Source organism: Acomys minous, assembly GCF_964271855.1.
Source record: "Acomys minous genome assembly, chromosome: 10".
NCBI lineage: Eukaryota > Metazoa > Chordata > Mammalia > Rodentia > Muridae > Acomys > Acomys minous.
In genome coordinates, this window is record NC_140491.1 from 65,881,783 (window position 1) to 65,900,362 (window position 18,580).

General features: G+C 53.2%; 2 long non-coding RNA genes across 4 annotated transcripts in view; one reads left to right on the plus strand and one right to left on the minus strand.

The window, feature by feature from the left end:
* LOC311607809 overlaps nt 1-18,580 on the plus strand; it is a 307,121-nt gene that overhangs the window by 162,728 nt on the left and 125,813 nt on the right. The window lies entirely within an intron of this gene.
* LOC311607808 lies at nt 1,302-17,590 on the minus strand. 3 transcript variants are annotated; one of them, XR_014782747.1, is made up of 6 exons: nt 16,790-17,590; nt 6,678-6,833; nt 5,609-5,660; nt 5,124-5,278; nt 3,837-4,042; nt 1,302-3,396 (listed from the first exon to the last, which is right to left on the minus strand). It is a non-coding gene; the product is annotated as an uncharacterized lncRNA (long non-coding RNA). The 3 variants fall into 3 exon arrangements; XR_014782749.1 differs by lacking the exon at nt 16,790-17,590 and having other exon boundaries at nt 6,678-6,988; XR_014782748.1 differs by lacking the exons at nt 5,609-5,660; nt 16,790-17,590 and having other exon boundaries at nt 6,678-6,988.

Genomic DNA, 18,580 nt, shown 5'->3' on the forward strand with positions numbered 1-18,580 from the left:
AGCAGGTGGCATGCAGGCAGGCACTGGAGCAGTAGCTAAGAGCTACATCCTGATCTGTAGGTAGAGAGAGAGAGACAGACAGACAGAGAGAGAGACAGAGAGACAGAGAGACAGAGAGACAGAGAGACAGAGACACACACAGGAGAGACAGAGAGACAGAGACAGACAGAGAGAGACACACACACACAGAGACAGAGAGAGAGACAAAGAGACAGAGAGACACACAGAAAGAGACAGAGAGAGAAACAGAGAGAGACACAGAGAGAGAGAGACAGAGAAAGACAGAGAGAGAGACAGAGAAAGACAGAGAGAGAGAGACAGAGAGACAGAGACAGAGAAACCTTGGGCCTGGTATGAGCTTTTGGAAATCTCCAAGCCCACCCTCAGTGACACACTTCTTCCAACAAGGCCACACCTCCTGATCCTTCTAATCCTTCTCAAATAGCATCACTTCCTGGTACCTTAGCATTCAAATATGTGAGCCTCTGGACACCATTCTTATTGAGATCCCCACACCCCATTTGTGCTAACTTTGACTAAGCTGAATTCTGGGATCATTATGATTGTGGCTGAGACAGAGAGGGTACAGGCCATCTGGGGTGGGCCTGCTTGGCTTGCTAGCTGCCTTCCTTCTTGGCCTCTGCCTCTTTATCTGCGCAGGTGGATACAAGAGTGACATGAGTCTGCTCAGGGCAGCCCCAGGATCCACGCCAGGGCACATGGGCTCCAGGGATACTGAGGATCCAGCTTGAACCTTCGTGCAGTGTTGTTTCCTGGGAGCACACAGCAGGCTCTCAGCGAGCAGCACAGCTCTGTTTCTCAGACGAAGAATCTGAGGCTCACAGAACAGAAGTCCCGTGTCGCCCTGCTAGTAGGCTTTTAAGAAGCTGGGGAAGAGTCTGGTGGCCTGTGAGTGCCAGTGAGGAGAGTGTCAGTGCACCGCGTTGGCACCACAGGCCCTTGCTGAGGCAGAAAGTCCAGTAAGAAGAAGGTTCTGGTACTCGGAATTCTCCAGAATGGGCTCTGAGGTTAGACCCCAGGGCCACGCCACCATGAAAACCTCTCACCAGGCCCCTGTGTTTGCCCAGCACAGAGGCTCCTCCTGAAGGCAGCGGTCACCCCGGTACCACAGAGGACCCAGATGGACAGACCCTGCTGCTGGGCAGGGTGGGTTGCTGACAGATGAGCATTCAGGAAGTAACCCTGCTGGAGAGGAAGGAGGGTGAGGGGACCACAACAGAAGGCACAGCTCCCTCCGCCACCCCCAGACCTGGAGACAGTAGAACATAAACAGATCGAGCTTTGCTTTTCCTTTTATTTTTTTTTCCCCCTGCCCTCTTTCCTGCCCTGGAGCCCACAGCTGGGAAGCCGATCAAACCAGCAGCTCTGTGCGCTTCTGATCTGGCTGTCTGGGAATTGGGCCGCAGGCCTGGGCTGCGCACATTAGCACTTCAGACATATTAGTGATCCACTTTCTACGCCAGGGTTTGATTTCCCCTGCAAGGCCTCTTTGGGTACAGAGGCCAACTAATGAGAACTGCCAAGGGCCCAGTCCCAGAGCCACTGTGCGAAGAGCCGAGGAGGAGGCCAACTATAAGAGCATGTGAGGGCGGAGTGTGCCTCCCCTACCCGACACGTGCCCCGCCTTGTCCTGTAAGCAGTCAGCAGTCATTCATCCCACCAACGCGACAGGAAGAGCTGATTGGAAGCATTCCCACTTTGCAGAGGAAGGGACTGAGGCAGAGAGTGGCCATCCTTCCCAGGGTTCGGGGTTATGAGCACCTTGTTCACTGGGCAGCTGCCTTCTATTCCGTGGTGCCCTCCACAAAGCTGGTTCTTCAAGATCACATTGGCACCGTGCCCCTGCCCTAAGGCCACTTTGGGCCAGGTGCCCTTATTAATACTTGTTAGCGTCCCACACACTGCCCCCAGCTTCTTTTGGTTGCCCACCTCAGTATCCACCTGTGCAAGGGATGCTGGGGGGAACCACCCCAGAGCCTGCAAGGCTTGGCTTCCAAAAAGAGCAGTGGCTCGGAAGTACCAAGAAGACACACTGGGGCTTTGGGGACATGAGAGATGATGAATTCAACGCCATCCTCCCCTTCCATTACTGTCCCTAGGAAGGCCAGCCCTGGTTTGTCATGAGACCACCCCCCCCCATGGTGACCGTGTTATGTCCATGTTCTCTTCCTGTAAGCCCAATGACTGCCTTGACAGGGGCCACATCACATGTAGAAATGGGACTTCAAGGCAGTTACAAGGCAAAGTCTTGTCCGGGCCTCGGATTGTGGTGGATGAAGGCCTGCAGATAGCAGCATTTCCTGTGGGGGCTGAAATCAATGAGGCAGATATGGTTGGGACCGATTCAAGAGGGAGAAGACTCAGGTTGAACTGGCCTCGCTCCCGAGACAAGGACCAACCAAGGCTGCCAGGGTCAAGCCGACAGAAATCTGCTGAGCCAAACACAGAGCTGGGGAGCAGGATCCAAGCCAAAGCAATCCAGTGGCCACACACTTAGGGGTGAAGAAACAGCAGCCCCCATCCCTCAAGTGTGGCCAGACGTGTGGAGGGGGTGTCAATCTTCAATGCTAACCCTAGCAAGTTCTTGATAAAACTGGGCTCCTGGGGACTAGAACCAAAGGCCAGACCTTGTAAAAAATGGTTCCACTTAGTCAAAACCAGGAGGCTGCCCATGTTAGGCCAGGAGGGCAGACTTGGGTTTTCTGGAGTTCATGGAGCCTGGAGCCATGCCCAGGAGACCTGCTTGCCTCAGCTCCAGGCTCTGCAAAGAAGAATGGTGAAATCATTCAGCTAAGAAGGAAGAGGGTTGGCATGGGAATTCTTCCAGCTGTGGATCTCAGGAGACAGATGAGGGCACCGAGTCCACAGCTGTTCACTGTTTACCAACAGAGCATGGGGGCACACCCCGCCTTGTGGGGCCACAGGTCCAAGGAGGAAGGGCTCTCAGCACTCAGTCAGAACTTTGTAAGCTCTTCCTAGACAGATGTCCTGTACATTACTGATTTCAAACAAGCCAATAGATGCCCCTGCACAGCGAACTGTGGAGGTCCCAGGGAGACGGAATCCATCTCCTCTGGGCAGGGCATCAGCAAAGCCTCCTTGGTCAAGAAGGAGGCAGCCTGTGCTCTTTTTCCTAAGAAAGGGCAATGCACTGGGGCTGGACCCATTCTGACCTTTGACCTCGGATGTAGTGGTCAGAATGGTGCTCTGCGGAGAACACCTGCCTCTCATGGTGATCTTGGTAAAGCAAATCAAAGGTGCCTCCAAGCACTGGGCCCTGCTACAGCCAGTGAAAGGGCCTCTCCTGGTCACAGGCTTGTCTCTACGGGGCTCTCAGGCTGGGTAGAGACGGTGATGAAGGACTCGGTAGGAATCCTATAGGAAAGAGAGCCATATGGTCCAGTTAGATCTGCAAATGGGGAAACCACCATGGAAAAATAGTGCTGTCCACCAAAGATCTGTACTCTACACTTGGGCTGCCCATCCCAGTACTGTGTAAAGTTGGCTCTGCACAAACACCCGGGGGGCGGGGGTACATCCTTGGGCTGCATCAAAGAGCATCACAGGTACCCAGATCAGCTTAGGGGACCAAGTGAGGGTCTCCACCACGTGTTCAGACACTTCTGTTCACACTGTCTACATGCCTCGCCTCAAGCATCTACACACACACATGCGCACACACACACACACACACACACACACACACACACACACACAAACATACACACACAAACACACACACACACACACTACAAATGCACATGTGTCCAGATGACATGCTTAAGCTTGCACACAGCACTCATATTCATACCTACAGCCAGCACATATGTAGCTCTCATGCATGAGTTCATGATGTGTGTACTGCACTTCATTAATGAGGGGCTCGGCTGGGTAAGGTGGAAGTCTGGCTTTTCTGGATAGCCATTTCGTGCTCAGTCTTTGAACGGACTCCCTCTCTCAGCAGAGTCCTCACTCCACCTGATCCGGTAACCCCAGATCTCATAAAGGGAGTCACACAGTCCTAAGAGAAGATACAGGCCTGACCCTTTCCTGATAACAAGGCTAGGGAATTTCCAGAAATACCCCCACCGTGTGCTGAGATCTTAGCTTCCAGCAAATGGCCCTTAGTTATACCTTGGTGCCATCCCCTCACACATAGGATAATGGTGTGTGATAAGGCCCCCTGGTAAGGGCCTGGTGTCATTGAGGCACTACACCACTGTATGTCGATGAAGTATCCTGGCATCCTTAGTCCTAGGGGATCAGGCACATTCACCTCATGAACTCTCTCCCATTACCCAGGGTTTATAAATCCCTGAGTCACAAGTAAAGTGGGGCTTGATTTCTCACTCCACCATGACTGTCTGAGAATCCTTTTATTCAAGGGGAGACTGCGGCTGGATGCCCAGTGATCTGGCAGCAAAGGCAAAATGCCTTTGCAGCCACTGGGGCCTGCTCAACCACTGCAGAGAGCTTGGTGCTGACCCCTGGGGAAGCCGAGCCTGTGTCTCACTCCATCTGCCAGTGGGTTTTGGGCATCTGCCCACATTCCCCTGCCATGCGGGGTGTGATAGATGAAACAAACAGCTGTGACACTTGTGGGGTTCCTGAGTCCCCCCTTCCTATTGAGACCTGCAGTCTCATTCTGAAAAGAGCTAACTTTAATGCCCTGTGTGGGAACTCAACCCCCGCACTCCTGCCCCAACCCCGAGAGCCTGGGAACCTGGCTTTGCGCCCAAGCCACAAGCCTCACCCCTAAAGCACTCTAGCTGCCCCTGAGTGACAGACAGGACCTCTGATCTCAAGGTCCGTCCATTCCTGTCCGGAAGCAGGAAGCACCAGACCGCCCTGTATTCATACCACGTATACTACACTCTCACGTGCTGTTTTGGCTTCTTCTCCTGTGACTGTGCTAAAATACTCTTTCTAAAAGCAACTGAGGGAAGAAGAAGTTATCCCGGCTCACAATTCCAGGGTACTGTCATTCATGGACAGGAAGTCAAGGCAGCAGGAGCTCGAGGCAGCCGGTCACCTCAAACCTACAATCAAGAAGCAGAGGGCGATGGGTGCATGCTGCTGTCCAGCTCCCTTCCCTCACTTACACAGGATCCCGGCCAGGGAACAGTACCGCCTACAGTGGGCAGGTCTTCCAAGCGCAACACAATAAAGGCGATTCCCCTCGTGCACGCCCCGGGGCTTTTCTCCAAGGTGATTCAGGATTCTGTCAAGTTGAGAGGTAACGCTGACCACCGGAGAGCTGGAGGAAGTAAAAAGCACTCCTTCATGCCGAGGACTTGGGTTTGGTTCCCAGCAATCAGATGGTGACTCACAACCATCTATAATTTCAGTTCCAGGAGATGCAACACCCTCTTCGGACCTCCACAGGCACACATGGTACACAGGCATACTTGTAAACAAAACACCCATGCACATAAAATAAATAAATCTTTTTTTAAAAAAAGGTTAAAGCCACTATGACCATGTAATATCTCACACATGTTTTGTAATCCTTCCCACCTCCCTGTGTGCTTGACATACATGCATTTGATGTGCCCACACATGCACATGCGCTCATGATCTCCCATACCAGTATACATACATGCCCAATTTCTCATGGTCTCAGTATTAGTCAGGGTAGTCTAGAAGGAATGGAACTTATAGGATGAATATGTAAATGCATACATATCCATTCATATATATGTGGAATTTATTAGAATGGCTTATAGTCTGTGGTCCAGCTAGTCCAACAATGGCTGCCTAGCAACAAAGGTCCAGGAATCCAATAGTTCTCTCAGTCCTTGAGGCTGGATGTCTCAGCTAGTCTTCAGCATATGACAGAATCCCTAAGAATTAGGCTTTAATGCTGGTGAAGGAACGGGCTTGCTAGTGAGAGCCAGGGCAAACATCCCCTTCATATAGGCTGCAAGCAGAAGACGTGGCCCAGATTAAAGGTGGATCGTCCTCTGAAGGAGTCTTCCCACTTCAAATTATTTCATTAAGAAAACAAACAAACAAACAAACAAACAAACAAATCCCTCCCAGGTGTGCCCAGTCATTTGGGTTTCTGTTAATTCCAGATGAAGTCAAGCTAACAAGCAAGAACAGCCAGCACAGCGTCCCACACCTGTGCTCACACTCATGCACACGTGCACATGGGCTCATGGGCTTCCACACAGCTGTGCTCACACAGGAACACACTCTTCCCTGAAGAGTGACTAGCTCGTGCCTCGGGGAAGCCAAAGGCAATCTTCGAAAGATCTGTGCTCTCCCACAGATCCAGAAATCCTTCTCTGGGGCCTGCATGGACCCTAAGCCCTGCCTTCCTGCTGCTGGGCCCGTGTGGGGCAGAGCCCTGCTCTGCTTGATCCAGGAACGACCATCTGGCACTGGCGAAGGGAAGAGCCATTTGATCAATCTTTAATCAATCCGTGTCCAGCAGGCCAGTGAGGTCCTAATGAGGTCTAGCCAGCAGAGCCCCAGAGGCCCATGACCCTGTGATCAAAGGCGAGCACTTTGCAGGCTGGTGGTCGCTCAGCCGGGCCGGGCCTCCCAGGGGCATCAGCAACAGGACCATAGACAACCAGAAATCCACTCCATCCTCCTGCTATGCTCACCAATAAGGTTCACAGCCTCCCCCAACCCTCGTTTCTACTTACCCCTCAGGCTATGAATGTGGCTGGAGGAGCACAGCTTTGGTGGTAGACAGTAAGAAAGCTCCATCACCCCTGGACCTGCTGCCTCTTTACCCAGCAAGAGCTAGGCGATGCCACATTTTCAGAGCCTCTTGTCCTCCGGTGGGCTCCATGTGCCTTCTAGACATGTGACAGAAGCAGAGCCAGTCAGTCCTCTGGCATACTTGAACTGCAAAGGAGTCTGGGAAAGGAGTGCTAGGATCTCTCTGGGGAAGCGTGCTACAGGATAAGAGCCTCAGCTCATTGAAAGGCAGTGAGCAGCCATGACAGCAGGGGTGTGCCTTGGCCCCTTAACAGTCAACCTCTTCGCTGGCCCCTCCAGATAGTCATGTCAAGACAGTTCCCCATCAGAGGCATGAAGGCCTGGCCCTTTTTAGGGAGCCCTGAGGCAGGGCGTCACCTGCCCAAGCCTACTGCATCCGCAGCAATATGTCTTCATAAAATAGAAGCAATGAGGCTGCCACTTGACACCATGGCTAGCTTCTTTTTATTGGAGGCTGTTATTACATCCCCTCACCCGGCACATATGCTGGCTGGAGCCCTCAGCTGTAGGATGAGCAAGCTAAAGCTGTCTCCCTCTCTGGATTGTTTGTTTGTTTTTTGAGACAGGGTTTCTCTGTGTAGCCTTGGCTGTCCTGGATTCGCATTGTGGACCAGGCTGGCCTCGAATTCACAGGAATCCACCTGCCTTTGCCTCCCGAGTGCTGGGATTAAAGACGTGTGGCACCGCCGCCCAGCCCCTGTCTGGATTTTATCCCCAGACAGGTTCTGAGGGTTCCCTGGGTCCCAGAAAAGGTGTCAGGGATAGCAGGACATAGAAACCCACCCCATTTCCCCCCTAGTTAACCAAAACATTCTCTCGGCAGCCTTACAATCCTCACTTGGAGGTGCCCAATCAGCTTCCGCTTAAGTGCCACACGTGCCCCAGGTAGCCACACCATGACCAGCTGACCTCTGAGGGCAGCAAAGCCGGGAGTCAGAGTAAGCCACAAGCTAGGAACAACAGAGCCACCCTTTTCCTCTCCTCAGTTCTGTGACCTGGAGCGACTTCGCCCAGAGGGAAATAGCTCCAAACACAGAGGTGCAGACCCATTAGCTGCTTTCTCTGTGGTCATCAGCTCTCCGCCACTGTAACAAAATAACTGAGAGGATCAACTTCAAAAGACGAAAGGTTTATTGCAGTTTGTGTGTTCAGGGGCTTCAGTCCCTGGCCACTTGAACCTGTGGTGACATAGTGCATCTTGGGAGCAAACGCAAAGTGGAGGCAGCCGCTGGGAAACAAACAGAAAGGAGGAAAAGCAGCTGGAATGACACCCCTTCGAGGGGACATTTCCCAATGCTCTAACCTCCCCCGCCCAGCTCTCATTCCTATAGGCTGTTCCACGTCCTAGGAAAACCATGATGGTGTCAAAATCTTTGTCTCGTGGCACAGGAGACCCGCACTGCAGAACCGTAGGACAGAGTCTCATTGTTGTGTGGTGCCAGACTCAGCTGATGCCAGAGACGTCCCACCTTTGTGTAAGACCTGCTACTTCGGGGCTGGAGAGATGGCTCAGAGGCTAAGAGCACTGTCTGCTCTTCCAAAGGTCCTGAGTTCAATTTCCAGCAACCCCACGGTGGCTCACAACCATTTGTAATGAGATCCTTCTAGAGGTGGGCAGGCACACAAGTGGGCAGAATACTGTATAAATAATAAATAAATCTTTAAAAAAAAAAAAAGAAAGAAAAGAAAAAAAGACTTGCTGCTTCCAGTCGACAGAGGTCTCATGTTGCAGAAAATATAAAAAATGACTAATAATGTTTATTATTAAATGCCTAGATTATTACGGCAGTTTCACTTAACTGGCTATCATAAATCAATAAAAGACACAGACCTAATAGATTATAGAATATGCCTTATTTTACCTGGGGCTGGGCAGATATTAACTCCTAAGCTGCCTCCCATTATCTCCCGGTCCCCCACCCCATGCCATCTGCTTTAACCATTTCTATCTGGGCTACTTCCTGTCCGTAATCCCAAAACACTTGCTTACGTTGCTCATCCGGGCCGCTTCTTCCCATGTGGAACTGAGAGTCAACTCCTCCACGTACCTCTTCATTACGCATAGCGATTCTGCTCCTTCTGTCCCCCCTGTCACCTGTCCCTCTCCTTCTGTCCCCAAAGCCCTCAAACCTCAGCTTCCGCCCCTCGAGTCTGCTCTGCCCAGGTGTAGGCCTTTTAATCAGCCAATCAGGAATAATTTCTTAGGCATGTGAGTGTGTCTGCTGGTAAAAAGCAGCAAGCAGGCCTTGGGGAGCAAAATAATTAACATTAGGATACATGGCACCGGACTAATGTCCAACAGTCCCAGTCAGGCAGGGCACCCATGTTTCAGCCAGGCCCTCACACCTGTGCCATGGAAGGAGCCCCGCCCCTCAAGCTTGGATGACTTACTGGGACAAGGGTGTGGTGGCAGGTAAGGGTGACTCTTCAGTGAGGACGAAGCGAGACTGAGATGACCTGCAGGTACCAGCCACATCTGGAGGCCAGCGCAGCTCCTCTCTGGCCCTTGCTGTCCCTCCTTGCACATGCCATGGGTATTTTGTCAAAATCACTGACAAAAGCATCCAACTGTAGAGCAGCATCAAGGGAAGACACTGGCATCTGTCTGTGGGCTCCTCGTCTCAACGGAGTGGCCGGACTGGGGGCGGCGGCATCCCCCGTGGGCATTCAGGAGCCTGTGCATATGAGCAGGTGTGTGGTCACAGAGTTACCCCCAGAACCCGAGGTATAGCCCAGACCATAGCTGAGGCACTCCTTTGGGGGCCACTTAGCCATGATGGAAGGAGCGTGGCCCCCAGAGGACAGCAACAGGAACTCCAGTGTCTTCCCTCCACGTGGCACAGAATGCCAGACCCAAGAGGTCATACCAGTAACTCTTCAGCCATTTGGGCCCACGGGGTCGTGACTCTGGTCTGAGACAGGGCTATGTCCTTTCAGCCTTCACCCCCAGCCAGGATGAACGACACATTCACTTTCCCAAAGTACCATTCTGGTGTCAGCTCTCATGTGGCTCAGCACCACAGGTGTCTTGGCTTCTTTTCCTGTAGCTGTACTGAAATACCCTGGCAAAGGCAGCTGAAGGGAGAAAGCACTTATATCCGAGTACACAGTTCCAGGGTACAGTCCACAGTGGCAGTGGCGGCAGCAGCTCAAAGCCGCTGCTCGCATCATGCCCACAATCAGGAAGCAGAGAGTGATGAATGCCTGCGGCTGCTCAACTCCACTTCTCCACTTACATAGCCCAGGACCCCAGGGAGTAGGCCCTCCCGCCTCAGTGAACACAGTCGAGATAATCCCCCACAGACATGCACAGATATCTGTCACATAGGTAATTCTAGATTCAGTTCAATATGAACACTAAGGTGGGGCAGTGGTGGCACATGCCTTTAATCCCAGTACTCAGGAGGCAGGCAGATCTCTGAGTTTGAGGCCAGCCCGGTCTATAGAATGATTTCCAGGACAGCCAGTGCTACACAGAACAACCCTGTCTCGAAACAAAACAAAACAAAAAACATTAATACTAAGCCATCGCAGCTGGGGGAAATAATCTAATTAATTTCCCAGTGAATACTGGGTAGCAGAAATCATGCGTTGACTGTCAGAGGACCTGGGAGGAGTGTCCGTCTCACAGAAGGCTGCCCAGGACAACCAGGATACACGATGCAGCACCACTCTGTGAGCTCTGCTCACATGCCTGCCCTCTACCTGTCCAGGAAGGGATGGTAGAAAGTCAGAAGCCTGTGCCTACCTGTGTTTCTCATCTTTCCCTCTTGCACCTGGGTCAGATCATATGGATCAAGAGCCAGGCGGTGGCAGCCACGAGGACATCTTCCTGTTATTATGATTACTGTAAGTTCCAAGTGAACAGAAGGGGGTAGGGGCAGCTTATCTGAAGAAGAAGCCACTCAATAGTGTCTCCTGCACAGTGGTGCCAGTCCCCTGACTCAGCCAGCTCATAGGGAGCTCAAGGCATGATGGGCAGCAGTGTAAGGTGTAGAATGTCCTCATAAAGCTGTCCCTCTAGGTCCCACTGGCCTGAGCTTTAGCAGCAGAGACAATGGTACCCATTCACCCTGTCACAGCTGAGTGACAGAGGGCAACTTGTCTCTCAGACCCACGACACCCCAGCTTGGGTGTTGGTGAGCTTACAAGTCCCTCTGTGAGCATGGCCACTGCCTTAGCTTCCAGGCAACTCGAAAGGCTGGCTTCCATCAAAGCAGGCTACTGCCTACGGGCCGGGGACCCTGCTCCACCTCCACCTGTCAGCTTTTCTCGCTGGCCATGGACACACTCCTCACGACAGGGACTGGGAAGGCCACAGAGAGGACCCAGTCGTGCCAATGGGGCAGAAACACCCCTCTCCCATGTCCTGCAAGAGACCCTGACAACTCACCCCAGCCCCAGCTGTCCATTGAGGCCACCAGCTTTTCCTGGCATCGCCATGACCCCCATAGGAAGCTGCATCCTCTGTTCAAGCCCGACTCCGTGGTCCCCACCTTCACGTTGTCCAGCCCCTCAAACTGGCCACACCTGCAGTGACCTCACACTGACTTCCATCAAGGCCAAGGTGTCTGTCCTCTGTCTCTCTGCCCCTCCCCGCCCCCCCCCCCCGTGCTCCGCTCTTTCATTCCCATCTTCCCCCTTGCTTCTTATCACCCCCTCCTACATCTCCCCGCTTCCTCCTGCCTCCACACAGAAGCTTCTCTCCGCTTCCATTCCTCAGAGACTCCTCACTGGACTCCCGCAGCCTGTACCCAGCATCCTTCAGAATGCCTCTCGCACACGCCTGAGTGACCACACTCCTCTGGGATCGGGTCTGGGTCTCAAGGATGCCATGGGAGGAGCTGGCTGTCACAGTCCTCCCTTGGTCCCTTGCTTACAGGGCTTCTGCAGTCGCTGTGGCTGGGTGGCCCTTCCCAGGGAAGGGGTAGTTACAGAGCAGCTGCCACTTGATGGGGCTGGTGCTGGGCTTCCATAAAAGTGGATCAGGAGACAAGGACTCCGGCTCAGGGCACAGGGAACACATTGGTCAGTGTGGCTACGTGAAAGGTAAGTGAGGGGAGGCACGGTGGGAAAGTGTTCCCAAAGGGTAGGGTGTAGAGGCTGGGCAGGAACTCAGCAGGAACATGGAGACCAAAATGGATGCAAAAGCCATGGAGGGGTGCTGCTTACTAGCTTGTTTCTCATGGCTTGCTCAGTCAGCTTTCTTTTATACCCAGGACCGCCTACTCAGGGGTTGGCACCGCCCACAATGGGCTGGGCCCTCCCACATCAATCATTAATTTAGAAAGTCTACCATAGGCTAGCCCACAGGCCAGTTCTCATAGAAGCATTCTCTCTGTTGCAGTTCTAGCTTGTGTCAAGTCGGCCAAGTAGCAACAACAACCAGGACACTAGATCATTAAGCATTTGGAGGCAAATGGCCCTCTTCTGCCGAGCCCTCTGGGAGACACCAAGAAAAGAGGGGCATGGAAACATTGGACACACCTCAGGTGGTTCCTCCTAGTCACCCTCCCTTGTTCCACAAGTCCAAGCTGCTAGCCGGGGTCATGGGAAAACTGGTCCTGTAGTACAGAGTGGCCACAAGCTACAACTGCTTTCCTGGGAATCTCACTTCCTCTCAGTACACTAGTATGTATATGTACATGTCTGCATATGTGTGGCTGCATGCGTTGAGACAGGCACACATACAACCATTAGCATGCATATATATATGTACATGTACATGTATGCACACACATGACTTAGCACACTGATCTGCAAGCACACATGCACCAGCATGAAGTTATACACACTTGTGGGCACACACTCATAAAAGCACGTGTGGGTGCATGCATACATACATCTAAGTACAAACTCTTGCTCACAGCTCCTTCCCATCACCCACATGAGGGAGGCCCCTCCTGAGTGGGTGGTGCCTGGGGTACTGGAGACCGAGGGGCCTGGTGGCAAGCCTTCGAGAACAAGAAGGAAGAGCTGGCTGGCCTGGAAGCAGCACCGCCAGGCGATCCAATTGAAGGCAAGGTCCAGGGGCCACAGCCGTGGAATGACTGCCGCCACCCTGAGAAATAGGGGTTTTGCTTTGCAGAACCTTCTTCCTGGTTGGTGCACCTTCATCCCTGCCTCCTTCTAGGAGCCTCTTCTGGGTAGAGACCTCTTTCCCACTGGAGCTGGCTTCCACCCTCTCCCTTCCTGTACATGTGCGGACCACCCTGAACTGAGATGCCCAACCTCAGGTTTCGGCGTCTGTCAGTATTTCAGCATTCAGAGCACATCACCCCACCCCCCCTCCGTCCGTCCTGACCCCACAAGCCCCCTTAAGGATCTGTGTGCAGTGGGGATTTAATAAACACTGACACATTAAGAACTGAACAAGGACACACACACACACACACACTCCTCACAAAATCTACAGTGACTGCTGATGATGACCAGGGCAGTGGGAGGGCAAAGGGCTCCCTGGCACATGCCTAGTCTCACCCACGCTTGCAGGGCAGGTATGGTGCAGTAACAGTTCCTGGCATGAAGGCAAACATCACTGTGATCCTGTAGAGCCAGGCAAACAAAAAAAAGACCTTTGACAGAGTCTTACAGGGCCTCCACCCTCCTCTCTTCTCAGCTGCCTGCCCCTCCCCCTCCCCAGCCCCACACCTCATCAGAAGACACCCAGGACCCAGTCTGGGGACACAGCAACTGAGGTTCCCCCCCCCCCCAGTCCCAGCGGAGAGTGACCTAAAACCCAGATCCCTCACTCTGCTCTGTGTCCCCTATAGAACCAAGGAGGTGGCCTCTGCCTGGAGCTGCACAGAAAGGCGGATGTGGGGTCAAACCCTTGGAGATCCCCCAAGCCTCACCCACTCCCACAGGAGGCACTGCCGGCCCGCAGAGGCATGTGAATTATTCACATCCTCCTGCAGCTTGCAGGCTCTGTGTCCATGACGTCAGGACTGACTGCAATTTCCTTCCCAGCCACCTGCCTCACAGCTCGGCCCTGACCTCCGTGACGCCCATGATGGTTAATTAAGCAGTTGGCAGGTTGCCCACCTGGGCATCAGACGATAACTGTGCAAGCCGACCTGACATAATTCAGGTGTAATTCAAGAAAATGGATTTGACTTTGGGTAGCACCTTAGCAGCTCCTTGAGGACTAGGGCCCTTCAGGGGGCTGTCTTGTGCGTGGCCAGAATGCACCTCAAACTCCTCCTTCCACCTCCTGTGATGTACTTAGCTCGCATCAGTGAGTGTGGCCAGAGAGGGCATGTGTCCTGTGTTATGAGTGGGTGGGCCAGGCCACCCACTCACGACTCAGTGAGATTTAGCTTGCTCTGAGGAAGATGCCTGGAGCTCAGCTGGGCATCTGGGGAGGCGGGCCTCAAAGACAACAAGAGTCCTCCTTGTGAGATCAAAACCACAGCCACACCTGCCTTGGGGATCCTGTCCTAGCAGCAGACAGGTCTCACCAATGGAGACGTAACAGGAATGATTCAGGCTCAGGACCTAAGTATGTCCTCCCCTCTCCTCTCCTCTCTCTCTGACAGGACCCCGGCGGCTGCCTCCCTGAAGCAAACGTTTCACTTGAAGCAAGTGCCCGGCTGGCACCAGGCACAGCCAGCCAACAGCCTGAATCCCAACTTGGCAGCCAGGAAGAACAGCATCTTCTCAAATAAAGCCATGTTTGTTTTTAATTATTGAATTAACTACTGACATCTTTGCTCAACTCGCCGAGCTCCAGGGGAAATTAGCGCGGAAACGAGCTGTGGAGACTGGGGGGTTCTGCGTTTCTCCGTGGAGTTGCCTCACCACCTGGCCTATGCCAGGCCCGTCACATCGATCCCTTGGCTCTAGTCAGCACGGTTTCAGCATCCATGGTCTGAGAAGGCCACACAGTCAACCCTGCCAAGCCTCGAAGGGGCAAGATGCATTCTCAGGATGCCCAAGGGAAGCTCAGCTCTGACCGGTCCTGCTGAGACAGACCATGGGTATTTTGACTGCAGAGGCTCAGGGACACACAGCCTGGGTCACCTGGCCCCTCAGTGAGAGTTAGGACACTCCCATCCCTTCCTCCCACACACTCAGAAATACCACACTGACACCCACTTGATATTGTTTAGCATCCCCACCAGTGTCCACCTGGGTAAGTCCAGCATGAGGACCACAGAACCCTGTGAAGGACCATATCTCCTCCCTATGAAACAGACCTAAGCACCTCTCCACACCATCTGCTTTAGGAGCACACCATCGGTGCCTAGGAGGCAGCTGCCTGCCGGTACCTGAAGGACACTGACGGCATGTCTGTGCTCCTCCAAGACCTGGGGGGCAAGGAGAGATCCCACGGGATACCAAAGACAGCGTGAAGGTCAGGAGGGGTGTACAGCTGATCTAGGGGTTCCTCGGGACCTCGGGGACCCAGAAAATAGATGGAGTGCCTGTCTGTGGCTAGGACCCGCAGGAGAAGTTAGGGGCCCAGGCTTGAGTGTTCCCTTGGAAGCAGATGGCTCAGAGGAGAGCAGCGAAGACCTGGAGAGATCAGCAGCGAGAGAAATGGACGGAAGAGCGGCTCAGGGGACCAAAGCACCAAGCAAGGACCGTGCATGGACTGCACCTAGGCCCCCTACACAGATGTAGCAATGGGCAGCTCGGGCTTCGTGTGGGTCCTTTAGGAAAGGGAGCGGGGACTGTCTCTGACATGGGCTCTGTTGCCAGCATTTTGATCACTTCCCCCACGGCGGGGACTGCCCCTCCGGGCCACAGGGGAAGAGGATGAACTCAGTCCTGATGCGACTTGATGAGCTGGGGTGGGTTGGGAGGGCTCCCCTTTTCTGAAGAAGAAAGGAGAGACAGGAGAGGGAGAAGGGAGGAACTGGGAGGAGAGGGGGGAGGGGGTTGTGATAAGAATGTAAAGAATCGGGCGGCTGTGGCGCACGCCTTTAATCCCAGCAGAGGCAGGTGGATCACTGTGAGTTCGAGGCCAGCCTGGTCTACAAAGCGAGTATAGACAGCCAAGGCTACACAGAGAAACCCTGTCTCGAAAAACCAAAACAACAAAAAAAAAGGAATGTAAAGTAAATTAATTAACTAATTAATTTCTTAAAAAGAGTGCCTCAGAGGGCAAGCTTGGGCTCTGGGATAAAGGCTATGAGTGGACTGACCCTCAGAACATGGAGAATACGGGGAATAATGGGTTGGGCCTAACGTCCTACTACTCCCAGCCTCACTGACTGGGACCAGTTTTCCATCACCTAATGACCTGTGGCCTCCAATGTGTTGCCCCATGGGCAAGGAAGATGGCTCAGTCAATAAAGTACTTGCCTGGCAAGGGTGAGGACCTGAGTTCAACCCTTAGAGCCCACATAAGAAAGTCAGATGTGGGGATGCATGTGTGATCTCGGTGCAGGGAGGCAGAGCCCTGGGGCTTGCTGTTACCCAGGCTAGTCTACTTGATAGGTGCCAAGATGGGTGGCACCCTAGGAATGGCACCCAAAGATGTAATCTGGCTTCTGCATGTGTTTGAGTGCACGCATGCATGCACACACACACACACACACACACACACACATACACACATCCATCACACACACAAAGTATGCACACACATGTATCCATCACACATACAGGCATGAAGATACCTGTACCCATCACATACACTCACATGGATGCCTGCACATAGACACATGTGCCACACAAATGCACACATGCAGCACATACATGTGTGCCGTGCACATGTGTTTAGGCATGTACTGGCACACAGCACATAGCCCGTTCATGTGTTTCTGTGTGTACTAGAGAACATTTCGATACACACATACAAGCAAGCAACACATGTCCCCACACATGCTCAGTATATACTCGCCTCTGCGCACACATGTCCTCATGCATATACACCCCCCCCTCCGCCACATGTGCATACAGCAGACGCACGTAGACACGTCATATACCTAGTACATACCTACACACAGGGTTCATACAGTCACATAGGCCATGTGCACACTTCGTCCCTAAGGCTCCTCTCCTGCCTGCCACCCAGCTTGTTCACCTGTGGATTGAGTCCTGAGTAAGACGTCTCGATGAAATGCAACATCGCGGCTCTTCAGCAAGGCTCTGGCTGGCCTTCCACAAGGCAGGAGTTAGCATTCCGTGTGCTCTGCTCCCTGCACACACCGTCCTCCCCAGCCGTGTTGCATCCTTTTCATCCTTAATATCATCGCTCACATCCTCACAGAGTGGTGGCCGCAGCCTCGGTCCTTGTGAGTCTGAGGTTTTACCAGAGTGATGCCAGCAACACGCTTGGGTATTTACAGCCCAGGCCTGAGGGGACCACCTGGGGACTCGGCAGCTTTTATGAGAGAGGGTGAGACCCCCCCTGCCCCCTACTTCCAGAAAGCTTTCCAAAGCGAGGTGTCTCAATCGCCCAGCCCAGGTTTTACTCAGAACTTCCTCCTCATTCTCTCTCTTAAGGTCATGGGACTACCCAGAATGCATATGCTGACCCCTCCGTGGCTGCTCTTGCCTCTGGGAGAAGAATCCCAAAGCGAGGGAAGTCTCCAGGCATCAGAGGTCACCACAGCTGGCCTCTCCACAGCCTGGCAGGGTTCGCGATGTACACACCTTCTGAATCCAATTGCTCTCCCCTGATTTGGGCCTCACTTTCCTCTGTGGAGAAGCCAGCCTCGCTCAAGAGGGATCCAGCCTGGGAGAGCGGTGGTCCACGAAGTGGTCCACGAGGTCAGGAAGATCTTCCTCTTCTAAGAGACTAGGTTGGGCTCCAAGTTGCAGCAGGCTCCCCGCCCCAGTCTCTCTCAGCTCTCCCACCTGTCCCCACTGCTCAGCCTGTGTTGCGAACTGAGTCACCCACTCACTCCTCGCTGAGGAAATTCCCACATAGCCTTGGCCACAGGCTTGCCTCTTCCCCCCTGCTCTGAGCTCCGGGGGAAAAAAATCTTTCTTCGATATATGAATAATGTATTGAGAACGCAGGCAGAGCAATCACAAGCCATGAATAATTGCAAGGTACAGGCACATTAGTTAACTGTACAATCCGCTTACAGACCAAACCAACCATCTTACTAACAGCAAGGCCCTGCAGAAGACTGGCTAGTCCGACTGCGGCTCAACTACAGCTTTTGTTTTTCGGACTCAAGGGTGTTTGGAGAACCCTGCTCTGGGCCGCCAAGAGCCCAGGTTGGGAGCCAGTCTGACACTGTGGTACCTGCTGCTAGTGAAGGGTTTCACTCAGCTCCATCCTGTTTCTTAATTAACAAAGAATTAAAATTAGCAAGCGAGCGATGCACAGCCCCACCGGGCATTCCTAAGTGCTCTGGGAGATGGTTCACTCTGAGCTATTTTTGCTCTTCTCCCAGTGACCACACGAGCAGAGTCACTGTGCAACATTCAGGGGGGAATTTTTACTAAGGAAAAGTCAACCTCGGCCCAGAGCCCTGCCTGGAACAACCTCACTTGAGTTGGCCTGTCCCAGCAGCTGCTCGAAGTGGCTGTGGGTACCATCGCCATGGCTTTTATCCTCTGCTTCATGGCTGAGGGCTCAGGAATAAGGCTTCAGCCTCCAGGACATGTAGGTTGCCTCCTGTGGACAGGCCTGTCACCATGCATTCGTCATCCTACTTTCCAAGTGGTTTCTTTGCCCAGGTCACCTTGCTCCTGGTGAGAGTGTCACCAGAGGCTATTATCCCCAACCTCCATTTTACCTAGGAAACAGTTAGCCTGGGGTCCAAACAGCCTGCCAGGGCTCCAGGCTAGGGGAAGAAGCAGAAATGAAACCCCACGCCCCACCGCAGCACCTGTCCTTTTTAAGCTATGGGCTATTCCA